Consider the following 12,292-nt stretch of genomic DNA (forward strand, 5'->3'; position numbering starts at 1 on the left):
ATATCGTAATATCACAAGCTACTCCAAAATGCAAAGAAATATAAAAGCTTTCTTCAATGTTTTACAATACAAAATTAAAACTTCCTGTTCCTAAAATATTAACTTTTCGGAATAAGAGATACAACTTTGTTTTCATTGCTGATGAGTGTATTATTCAATTTCTATACAATACAATTAATAGATTCTCCTAATCATTTAAGTTACACATCAAGGACTCTAAAAGTCATATTACTCATTAACACACTTTGTACAAGGAGGAAAGGCAGCATGGTTAAAAACCCACATGTCGGGCCACAGCGAATGGAGAAAAGCATCCTGGGTCCAAATATGACAGTGAGTGAATAATTAATAACGTTATTCTGAACACTCACTGGTCCAACTCTTGGTGTGAACAGTGATGCTCTGTTGTAAAAGAAGAAACTTCCTTGATATAAATGAGATGAGCATGAGGGAAAGAGTGCACCATCATTCCAGAGAAAGAGGAACAAGAGTGTGGCCTGAAAGCAACCGAGGTAGTAGCTTCAGTTCCACGTTCAAAAACGTCTGAAGGCAAGATAAAAGAGTGAACATGTCTCACACCTTTTGTGTAAAAAAAAAGTCTTGAAGTCATGAAAAGTATTGCGTTTATATTTTTGTTGAGCACATTGCTTCGGCTCAGACACCAGTACTCTGACTGCTTCTACAAACTGGGTGGGTGCCGACTGCTATCAACTGTAGGTAATGCATTCACTGTGACCCTACTTCAAAAAACCTGAACTAACCCTTGCAGCAAATGGTGAACCAACATAAACAGAATTTTTTGAGTAGTGTATCACTGCTCAAAAAATTAAGGGAACACTTAATCATCACAGTATCACACTAAGTCAGTTAACTTCAGGGATGTGAATCAATTTCACCTGCTTTGGTACAAATGAAAGTGACAACAAGTGCAATGGAGAGGCAAAAGCAAGACAACCTCCACAAAGGGAATAGTTTTGCATATGTGTCTCTGTAAACACTTGCAGTAAACAGTGATGCTCTGACTTGCAAGAAGAAACTTCCTTGGTTACAAACGAGGTCAACTTGAAGGGACAAACACACACTCATTTCAGAGAAAGAGGAACAAGACAAACACTTTTATTTTTTGGGTGACTACTCAATTATTTTGTGATTATATTTTCTCCCTATAGGGATAAAACATATATCTGTAGGTAGATATATTGTCTCTAGTGATTGTGTGATGTGTTGAAGTCACTGAGAGACACTGTTTTAAAGGGTTGGTTTGGATTCACCAAAGTCACACAATCACACAAACAAACAGGTTGAGGCCGCCACAGAGCAGCAACTCCCATGTCCTGCTGAGACAAAATGACTGTTTTTTGCAATGGAGTCTGGTGGCTTTAAAGAAAGCGACACAATGACTACAGTTCCACATTTGGAAAGGTCTGATGGCAAGACAGAAGAGTGAAAATATGTCACACCTTTTGTGTTCAAGTCATGAAAAGTGTTGCGTTTGGAGACCATGTGGAGAAGATAATGCCAATAAATGCCATGTTGTTTGGGAATGACCCTCTATTATACCTTACTCGATTTTGTCGAGTAATAATACTGTATCCTATAAATCCCTTGGTTCTCGCTACAGACTTTAAATTGTTCATTTGTTCACATGATCATAAGTGTTTGGATGTCCTCCATTAGGAGGAAAAGGACTCTGATAACTGGAAAAAAGAAAACAAACCTGGACTTGTCTTCGAGTATTCCTGCTGTATGACTATAAATGAGATCACATAGGGTTTGCATCTGTGGTACGGAGTTCTTGGACTGCATTGTATGTCTAGAAGACATTATACAGGATGTAATTTGTGGAAGGAATTATGTATTTTGATATCATACCCATACATATTGCCAGTTTTCTCAACCCACTCATATGCTGTATGTCTCTCAGGGCTTTAGCTGGAGAACCAGTTAAATCTTGGCCTGATATTGTGGCACTGTATGAAGTGATGTCATCAGCATACATTGATATTTTTTGCACACACTGGCAGGTCATTGGTGAAAATGGAGTATAACAAAGTTCCCAGGCAGCTGCCTTGTGGAATCCTAAAGTCAGTGACAGTCCAGTATGAGAAGCTGGTATTAAAAAAGACTTTCTCCCTAAGAGATCATTTTTGAACCATGAATTTACATTGGATGTAAAACCATAACAGTGTAACGTGCCAATAAGCAAGGTTGGTTCTATCAGGTTGAATGCCGCACTAAAATCCAACATTACAGCTCCCACTTGTTATCCATGCTTGTTAGCCAATATGACGTTGTTACCTCCTTTCAGGATTTTGGTCTTCCTTGACAAAGCAATCAAATTATAATCACGTAATCCAACTGGGCTACTAGGGAGACAGTTTGAGAACAGTATTCCCAAGAGTTGTTTAAAACAAGGTCTAGACATGTAGAAGTAGCTATTTCCCCACTGCTACCAATCTTTATGCAAAGCATCACCTCCTGACTTAGCAAACAAACATTACCTAGCAAATAAGCTAGCCTAACTAAATTTCTTCCATCATAAGCCACATATTTAGCACACATACACTAAAGTGGTATTGATCTTCTCATCTAACTCTGAAAGAAATCCAAGAAGTGTCTTTCCCAGCATGTCAACTATCACTGTTGTGCCAAAGTTGCTTTCATTCATATCATTCTTTGTTGTCTGCTCATGATCAGCTGTGCCGACTAGGTGACACTGCCTAACACACCATGAGATAATGGACACAAGATGCAGCTTTTGTGAATGTAATCTACTACCCTATACTTACACATAAGCATGTACACCACAACCCCAAATTGTGTTCTCCTTTTGTTCAAAGCAGGCAGTTCGTTCGTTTGAGGCTGCCATACAGCAGTCAGGAGCAGGTCCTAGAGGTGCCTCCTGATTCACGATGAGCACAGGAATCACTGCAATGCACAGAACAACAGTGAATACTATTATTAAATGTATGTATAGGAAAATATTCTTTCAGGACAGCTTTTTTATTAAGAGCAACAATCTGTTAAATGTTTGTAGGTTGATTCCCCGCCAAAAGTTACATTTTTAGTATTTACAAAGAAATAGAAATTACTTAAATAGCACTTCTGATACAGATATATCCTGTTAATTAGTGAGTTGTACGGACATAAGTGGAGTTTGCTGAACCAAACCTAACTAACAATCTTTTAAGGCAATTGTGGGACCAGAACACCCACACCCAGTGCCTCGACAGAAAAACTTAGCCTAGCCTACATCTGTTCTCACCCGTTAACTAGTACAGTGCTAAATCATAGGCTTGATATCGTAATATCACCAGCTACTCCAAAATGCAAAGAAATAAAAAAAACTTTCTTCATTACTATACAATACAAAATTAAATAAAATTTGCGGAATACGAGATACAAATTTCTTTTCATCACTGATGAGTGTATTATTCAATTTCTATGCAATATATTTCAATAGATTCTCCTAATCATAATCAACGTATTTCCCTCCAAACTATTTCTTTAAATGGGCTCTATGTAACAATTTGTAGCACATAGTACATGTATTAATCACTTTCTTATTGCCCATATGTGAGTGTATTGCAACATGACATGAAAAATGAGACCTTCCCAGCCCGTGGACGATACGTTAGAGTTATTTAAATGCTGCTGGACTGTCTCTGTCCCTTTGTAAGGTTTTCAGTTTTCAGTTTCCTTACTTTATGCAAATTCTCTCACATGCCTCCCTGCTAACATAAACTAACGACCAGCACAACACGGACATTTCACAGAGCCCCTTTAACTGGAACGTACAGGTGATTTAGACTGGAACATGATTCTGAACCAGCTTTGCATCATTACCATGTTGGCAGTATCATGCAAATGAAACTACTTTGCCTTCACCCAGAACCCTCCACTCTTTTGCCAGCAAAAATCCTCCAAAAAAAAGTCAAAACGCATCATCTGGAGGAATTTATGGCTGTTGTAAGTGCTATTATGGTTAAACAAGTATTTTTTAAGTATCTTTTCTCCCTATGGGGATTTAAAAAAAATGTCTGTAGCTGGATGCATTGTCTTCAGTACTTGTGTGATGGGATGAAGTCACTGAGAGACACATTAATCGAAGTCACAAGCAAACTAACAGATCGAGGCAGTGGCTCCCGCGTGCCGCTGAGATAAAATTAGTCAATGGAGTCTGGCAGCTTATAGAAAGCAATATAATGGTTTCAGTTCCCCATCAGAAGGGTGTAATGGCTGGGTAAAGCAGTGACAATATTCTAAATAAAGTGTACACTTAAGCTGATTTTGATTTGATTAATTACACAAATTGAAGTTAAACATCTAAGACTTTCCGTGCTCAGAAAAGGCTTATTATGCTCACATTTTTAGCAGAAATATATATTAAAATCTGTGTAAGTGAGCACTTCTTTATAAGTTAATCCATCCATGTAGCATATAAAGATTCTGACTGAACAACACGATTATTATAATGTCCAAAATTGAATGAAATATTCATTTGACTACCATACGCCATAACTGTCTCAACTGTTGTTTCTGAGAATTTGGCGGTACATCCAACTGGCCTCACATCTGGCTTCTTCACTTGCAAGATCGTCTGAGACAAGCCACCCAGAGAGCTGTAGCAACAGTTGGATTGCAAAACTAAAGAATACATGCACGACTGGCTCAGGCGAAGCCCATCTGCGTCATCCACACCAGGGTCTTGACCTGACTGCTGTTCATTACTGGAACCGACTTGAGTGGGCAAACGCTCACCTTGAAGGCGTCGGGCTCTTTGGAGAAGCATTCGCTTGTCAGAGGAATCCTGGTTTTCACTGTACCAGGCTGACAGCAGATACCATGAAGAGATCCAGAGGCCCATTGGTCTGCATTTCATCCTCCGTCATCAGCTTGTGTTGCATTATTATGCACGGCCCCATGTAGCAAGGATCCCCAACCCCCGGACCAGCCTTTTATTGTGACCAGTCCAAAGCCCACCTGTGTAATAATCGTGCTGTTCAATCAGCATCTTGATATGCCACACTGTAGGCTTGCATGATCATCTGCTTTTGATTTGCCCAAAACAAAACATAACATACTGAGCACTCCTTTTTGGACTGTATTACCCTTTTTATTTTGTATATGATTACGTCATATGATCTTCTTAATAATTTAAATTTAGTGAATTTAAAATAACCAAAGGTTTTCAGATGACAGTGAAATAGCTGCAATGATGAACACTGTACTTTTTCAAATTCAGTTTACTTTTCTCAGCTGTCCTTAAATAACTCTAGAGGTCGCTAGTAGTGAAAGTTACACTCACCTTGTTCAGGGAGGATCAGCAGTATAGTCAAATACATGAGACGCACTCCAAACCAAACGGAGAAAGGCATGCTGGGCACAGTTATGATAACGAAGAGCCGGTCCTGGAAACTCTCTGAACAAGCTTTTGTTGAATCATGTATATGAAGACAGTTGTAAAGGCGGAGTGTTTGTTATAGAGGGAATGTGTGCTCGGGGAGATGAGATAAGATGATCTGCAGGGAGCCACAGCGCAGCTGCAGAGAGGGGAAAACATCTTGCTTGGCAGTCCAAGGCACTAAAGCTAATTCAAAATAATATAAATAAATAGATCTGATGGGAAGGTGTTCTGTAGCCTGACATCTATTAGAGACAGATATGAGATCATTTGTCTCATAATCAGACACAATACATTGTATCAAATACTTGGTTGATGAAGTGCTGGAGTGACATAACCAGACGTGTTTTGTAAATACAATGGTATCATCCAAGTCTCCAGAACATGGCAGCCCGAAATTTATTTGAAAATAAGTTATTTACACCCTTTTAGGTGAAACCTTCACTGTAATGACTAATCTATCTGTCTGTCTGTCCGTCCGTCCGTCCGTCCGTCTATCTATCTATGACTGAAATGTGCTTGATGTGGAAGCATTTCGAGATGTGATTGACTTTAGCTTACTAATTGCATTAGTTGTGCACTATTAGATGAATCCCCTGCTTCACTGCTCCCCCGCACCAGTAGTGAGAGCTGAGGTCCAGAGGTGAAGATTTGGGCCTGTTCTGGTTTATTGGGCTCGCTCATGGCTGACATGTGGTCATAGTATAGGTGGTCATGGTATGGGTCATAGCTGGGTGTTTTGGGACACTGCGACCAAAAAGCAGACATGGCCATTATGAAAATGATGTAAAGGCTTGATTAAATTTTAATTACTATCATTGAATCCTATTTTAATTTGACTATCAAAACATTTTAAATTAATTCTAAAAGTAATTTTATAATTGAACCAGGTATCAAGATATTATGTGCTCCAGACATTAAGGATATTTTATTCGTTTTTTTTTCACTTACTGTAAATACATATACAATACAGAGACAACAGTGGTCAAAACTCTTTATTAGGTTAGAAGACAATAAAAATCCATACAAAGATATTATTACCATATCTAAACGAACCTATAAGCAGAAAAAGTTGATAATTTGCTCTAAATTATTAGAAAACAAGAGAAAAACAGTGTCAAGATTTCTGCGTAGAGAGTCGTGATGCATTATCTTCAGTGTGGCCGTTGAACACCCGTCAGAGGATTTGGCAATGTATTCCTCTCTGGGGGAGAAGAATTTAAGGTAAAAGTCCCATATTGTAGGAATTAAAATGTTGTTTATGCTGTATCTGATTTGAAGTCAAAAGCTTGAGTTCCTAAATTCTTATTAAGAAGTGAGACAAACAAAACTCACAACAGACTGTATTACCACATGAACTCACTAAGCATTCTTAGAGAGAACTGATAGAAATTAAGGAGGAAAAAACAAAATATAAAAATGAAAACAAATATTGTGATATCATGAACAGGTTGTGAAATTGGACTTACTTGTTCTAATCTCTTGAGTCTTTGGGGGAGCCACAAGGCTTCTGGGTCCACACACAAATCCTTTGTCTCAGTGCGAAACCTTTAGGGTTGAAAAGACAGGAAAGAATAAAAAATCAAGCAAAACAAAAACAGTATGTAGACCTATAGCAAGAACAGAAAAGACTTCTTTTTTTTATCAAATATGATCAATTGCCCTAAACAAAAATATCTACAGTAACAAAATGGTGAATTTAGGCCTGTGAAAGTAGATGTCACAAATGTCTGTACTAATTTAAGGATCCCCATTAGAAGCACATGGATGTGAATCTTGTCTTCCTGGGGTCCCGAACATGAAAATACAATATTGACATGCAATTACAAAGTACAAAGTGTTTAAACAATGCAGCTCCCACTTGTTATCCATGCTTGTAAGCCAATATGACGTTGTTACCTCCTTTCAGGATTTTGGTCTTTCTCGACTAAGCAACCAAATTATGATCACGTAATCCAACTGGGCTACTAGGGAGACCAGAACAGTGTTCCCAAGAGATGTTGAAAACAAGGTCTATACATGTAGAAGAAGTAGCTATTTCCCCACTGCTACCAATCTTTATGATAAGCATCACCTCCAGACTTAGCAAACAAACATTACCTAGCAAATAAGCTAGCCCAGCTAAATTTCTTCCATCATAAGCCACACATTTAGCACACATACGAAAGTGGTATTGATCTTCTCATCTAACTCTCTGAAATAAAGCCAGTAAGTGTATATCCCAGCATGTCAAACTATCACTGTTGTGCCAAAGTTTCTCTTTCATTCATATTATTCTTTGTTGTCTGCTCATGATCAGCTGTGTTGGCTAGGTGTCGCCGCCTAACACACCATGAGATAATGGACACAAGATGAAGCTTTTGTGAATGTAATCTACAACCCTATACTTACATATAAGCATGTACTCTACAACCCCGAATTGAGTTCTCCTTTTGTTCAAAGCAGGCGGTGACAGGTTCGTTAAAGGCGCCCTTTGAGGCTGCCATACAGCAGTCGGGAACAGGTCCTGGTTCTCCGTGCGCGCCCTTGTTAGAAATCACTGCAATGCACAGAACAACAGCCATACTATTATAAAGTCTAGGAATAGGAAAATATTCTTTCATGACAGCTTTTTATTAAGAGCGAAAATCTGTTAAGTGTTGCTAGTTTGATTCCCTGCCAAAGTTAAATTTTAGTATTTATGAAGAAAAACAAACAAACAAAATGTGAGAGTGGTTTTGATCTTCTCATATAACTCTCAGCAATAAAGTCAATTAACATATTTCCCAAAATGCTGAACAAACCTTTACTGACAATCTTTTAAAGCAATTATGGGACCAGAACACCAACACCCAGTGCCTCGACAGAAAAACTTAGCCTAGCCTACATCTGTTCTCACCTGTTAACTAGTACAGTGTGAAATCATAGGCTTGATATCGTAATATCACAGACTACTCTGAAATGCAAAGGAATAAAAAACTTTCTCCATTTATTATACAATACAAAATTAAAACTTGCTTTTCCTAAAATATTAACATTTCAGAATAAGAGATACAACTTTCTTTTCATCACTGATGAGTGTATTATTCAATTTCTATACAATACAATTCAATAGATTCTCCTAATCATTTAAGTTACACATCAAGGACTCTAAAAGTCATTAGTAGCCATTAACACACCTTGTGCATGGAGGAAAGGCAGCATGGTCAAACACAAAAGTGTCGGTCCACAGCGAATGGAGAAAGGCATCCTGGGTCCCAATATGACAGTGAGTCAATAATTAATAGCGTTATTCTGAACACTCACTGGTCCAACCCTTGGTGTGAACAGTGATGCTCTGTCTTGCAAGAAGAAACCTCCTTGGTATAAATGAGGTGAAAGAGTGCACTGTCACTCCAGAGAAAGAGGAACAAGAGTGTGTGAGTCACTGAGAGACACTGGGCAATGATCCCAAAGGTCACAAAGCGATCACCAAGATCGTTTTTTTTTTTTTTTTACAAATTTCTGCTCAGAATAATAATAATATATAAGGGGATAAGTTGCATTTATATTTTTATAGAGTATATGTTTTGCTGCTGACCGTTAGCTTCCTTCTGCTTTTATTTCTGCTGCTTCTCCAAACTGGAGGTGTGCTGACTGCCAACTACTGTAGGCGTTACATTGACCATGGATAAGCACCTGATATGACCCCACTTCAAAAACCCAACTAACCTTTTAAGTAACAGGTGAATCATATATTTTCGTAAAATGTATAACTGTTAATCTCTCACACTGCAGACACTTGTAAACTCATTAAAGAGTAAAATATCAACTGAAATGTAAATGTCACTTGAGGTCAAAAGGTAATGACAGGTAATTAGTGTGTAATTAGCTGGTAGTTAATGCTTGTCACTGTATCAACTAATATTAATAGCATATATTGTTAACAGTTAATTAACTGTTATTCTAGACTCTCACTGGTAAACACTTGCAGTAAACAGTGATGCTCTGACTTGCAAGAAGAAACTTCCTTTGTTACAAACGAGGTGAGTTTGAAGGGTCAAACACACACTCATTCCAGAGAAAGAGGAACAACACAAACACTTTTTTTGTTTTTTTGAGAGGCTACCCAATTATTTTGTGATGTTTTCTCCTCATAAGGATAAAAAATATATCTGTCGGTAGATATATCGTCTTCAGTAATTGCGCGATGTGTTGAAGTCACTGAAAGACACTGTTTTGGTTTGGATTTACCAAAGTCACACAATCACACAAACAAACAGGTCAAGGCCGCGGCAGAGCAGCAACTCCAATGTCCGGCTGAGATAAAATTATTGTTTTTGTCAAAGGAGTCTGGTGGGCTGAAAGCAGCCGACATAATGGCTTCAGTTCCACGTTCAGAAAGGTCTGAAGGCAAGATAAAAGAGTGAACATGTCTCACACCTTTTGTGTAAGAAAAAACAAAAGTCTTGAAGTCATGAAAAGTATTGCGTTTATATTTTTGTTGAGCACATTGCTTCGGCTCCGACACCAGTACTCTGACTGTTTCTACAAACTGGGTGGGTGCCGACTGCTATCAACTGAAGGTAATACATTGACTGTAGATATGACCCCACTTCAAAAAACCTGAACTAACCCTTGAGGCAAATGGTGTTTTAAATGTATAGCTGAGGAATACCTGATTCTCTCACACTGCAGTAAACTCATTAAAGAGTAAAATATTAACTGAAATGTAAATGTCACTCGAGGTCAAAAACAGCAAAGAAGGATGACAGAGAGCAGAGACCTGAGAGCCCAACACCCAAACCCACAAAGATCTAGATGGGCCGGCTCGCCACAAATATTATGAAGGTGAAGCCGCCAAGGTAAACAGCATTTTTATTCACATTACTTTTTTTTATGTTGGCATTACATGTATGGAGGAACATCACAACATGTTAGGTGTATTTAACACAATTACAAGTAACAGACAAACAGTCAGGCACAGCACAGAACTTTTTTCAGTTTTGTGAGTAGATTATTTGTAGTACAGTTTTTGCTGCTTTTTCTCAAATATCTTAAAATAATAGTGCAAGATTATGACATGGTGTCAGACCCTACTGCTGAGATAAAAATAAATTACTGTATTTGTCAATGGAGTCTGGTGGCTTTGAAGAAAGCAGCATAATGGCTTCAGTTCCCTGCCAGAAAGGCCTGACTGCAAGGTAAAATAAGTGAAAATATTAGAAATAGTCACTTTAACTGATGGCTAAGATTCACTCAACAAAAACACTTTTTTGCTCCCATTTCTCATTCAACCCAATATTCAAATGATGTGATCCGGCCCACACCAGACAGACTGGCCCAAATTCAGAATTGGGCCAGTTCTGATGTATTGGGTTCGCTCTTGGCTGATGTGGTCATGTTATGGCTCAGATTTGGAAAACAGGAGTGGAGCCACCCAAATACCATCATTCCATGCGGTATGTGTATGTGTGTATGTGCTATTTCATTCAGTATTTTCTTCACTGTGAATACATTATCAGCACAGAGAAAACAATGGTCAAAACTCTTTATTAGTTTAGAAGACAATAACGATTCATGCATAGATATTATTGACATATCTAACATGTTTGACATGTCAACATTTCTTCGTAGAAGGTCGTGATGCATTATCTTCAGTGTGGCTGTTGAACACCTGTCAGACGATTTGGCAACGTATTCCTCTCTGGGGGAGAAGAATTTTAGTTAAAAGTCCCATATTGTAGGAATTAAAATGTCTTTATTTGTGCTGTATCTGATTTGAAGTCAAAACCTGGACTTACTTCCTCTAATCTGTTGAGTCTTCGGGGGATCCACCAGGCTCCTGGGTCCACACACCAATCCTTTGTCTCAGTGCGAAAGCTTTAGGGTTGAAAAGACAGGAAAGAGTAAAAAACAAGCAAAACAAAAACAGTATGTAGGCCTATAGCAAGAACAGAAAAAAGAAAGAAATGATCAAATATGATCAATATGACATAAACAAATATCTACAGTAGCAAAATGGTGAATTTAGGCCCACAAAGTAGATGATACAGATGTTTATGTTTATTTAAGGATCCCCATCAGAAGCACATGGATGAGCACATTTAGCAAATGTACAAGAAAGTGGTATTGATCTTCTCATCTAACTCTCTGAAATAAAGCCAATAAGTGTCTTTCCCAGCATGTCAAACTATCACTGTTGTGCCAAAGTTTCTCTTTCGCTCATATTATTCTTTGTTGTCTGCTCATGATCAGCTGTGTCGGCTAGGTGACACCGTCTAACACACCATGAGATAATGGACACAAGATGAAGCTTTTGTGAATGGAATCTACTACCCTATACTTACATATAAGCATGTACTCTACAGCCCGGAATTGTGTTGTCCTTTTGTTCAAAGCAGGCAGTGACAGGTTTGTTAATGGTGCCTTTTGAGACTTCCACACAGCAGGGGGGACCAAGTATTGGGATTATGCCCAGACTCTTGGAAACCCGAGGGACCACTGCAATGCACAGAACAACAGAGAATACTATTATTAAGTCTAGGAATAGGAACAAATTCTTTCGGGACAGCTTTATTTTTAAGAGTAAAAATCTGTTAAATGATGCTAGTTTGATTGAATTTGAAGTTAAATTTGAGTATTTACGAAGAAAAACAAATATAAGGCTTAAATAGCACTTCTGATACAGATATAACCTGTTAATAAGTGAGTTGTACAGACATGAGAGTGTCTCAGCAACTCTCAGCAATAAGTGAATAAACATATTTCCCAAAATGCTGAACAAACCCTAACTAACAATCTTTTAAAGCAATTGTGGGACCAGAACACCCACACCCAGTGCCTCGACAGAAAAACTTAGCCTAGCCTACATCTGTTCTTGACCCTTAACTAGTACAGTGCAGCTGAAAGCCTGTAGAAGACCAAATA

The 12,292-nt window shown here is 38.3% G+C and overlaps 2 long non-coding RNA genes across 2 annotated transcripts; both read right to left on the reverse strand.

The window, feature by feature from the left end:
- Positions 1–6,447: 6,447 nt before the first annotated feature.
- LOC141016060 (uncharacterized) lies at positions 6,448–8,648 on the reverse strand. Its single transcript, XR_012180573.1, has 4 exons — positions 8,563–8,648; positions 7,796–7,943; positions 6,874–6,952; positions 6,448–6,608 (listed from the first exon to the last, which is right to left on the reverse strand). It is a non-coding gene; the product is annotated as an uncharacterized lncRNA (long non-coding RNA).
- A 2,360-nt stretch (positions 8,649–11,008) lies between these two features.
- Positions 11,009–11,858, reverse strand: LOC141015102 (uncharacterized). The gene is made up of 3 exons (XR_012180540.1): positions 11,713–11,858; positions 11,167–11,245; positions 11,009–11,069 (listed from the first exon to the last, which is right to left on the reverse strand). It is a non-coding gene; the product is annotated as an uncharacterized lncRNA (long non-coding RNA).
- Between the last annotated feature and the right edge of the window lie 434 nt (positions 11,859–12,292).

This window comes from Pagrus major, chromosome 20, assembly GCF_040436345.1.
Source record: "Pagrus major chromosome 20, Pma_NU_1.0".
Classification (NCBI taxonomy): domain Eukaryota; kingdom Metazoa; phylum Chordata; class Actinopteri; order Spariformes; family Sparidae; genus Pagrus; species Pagrus major.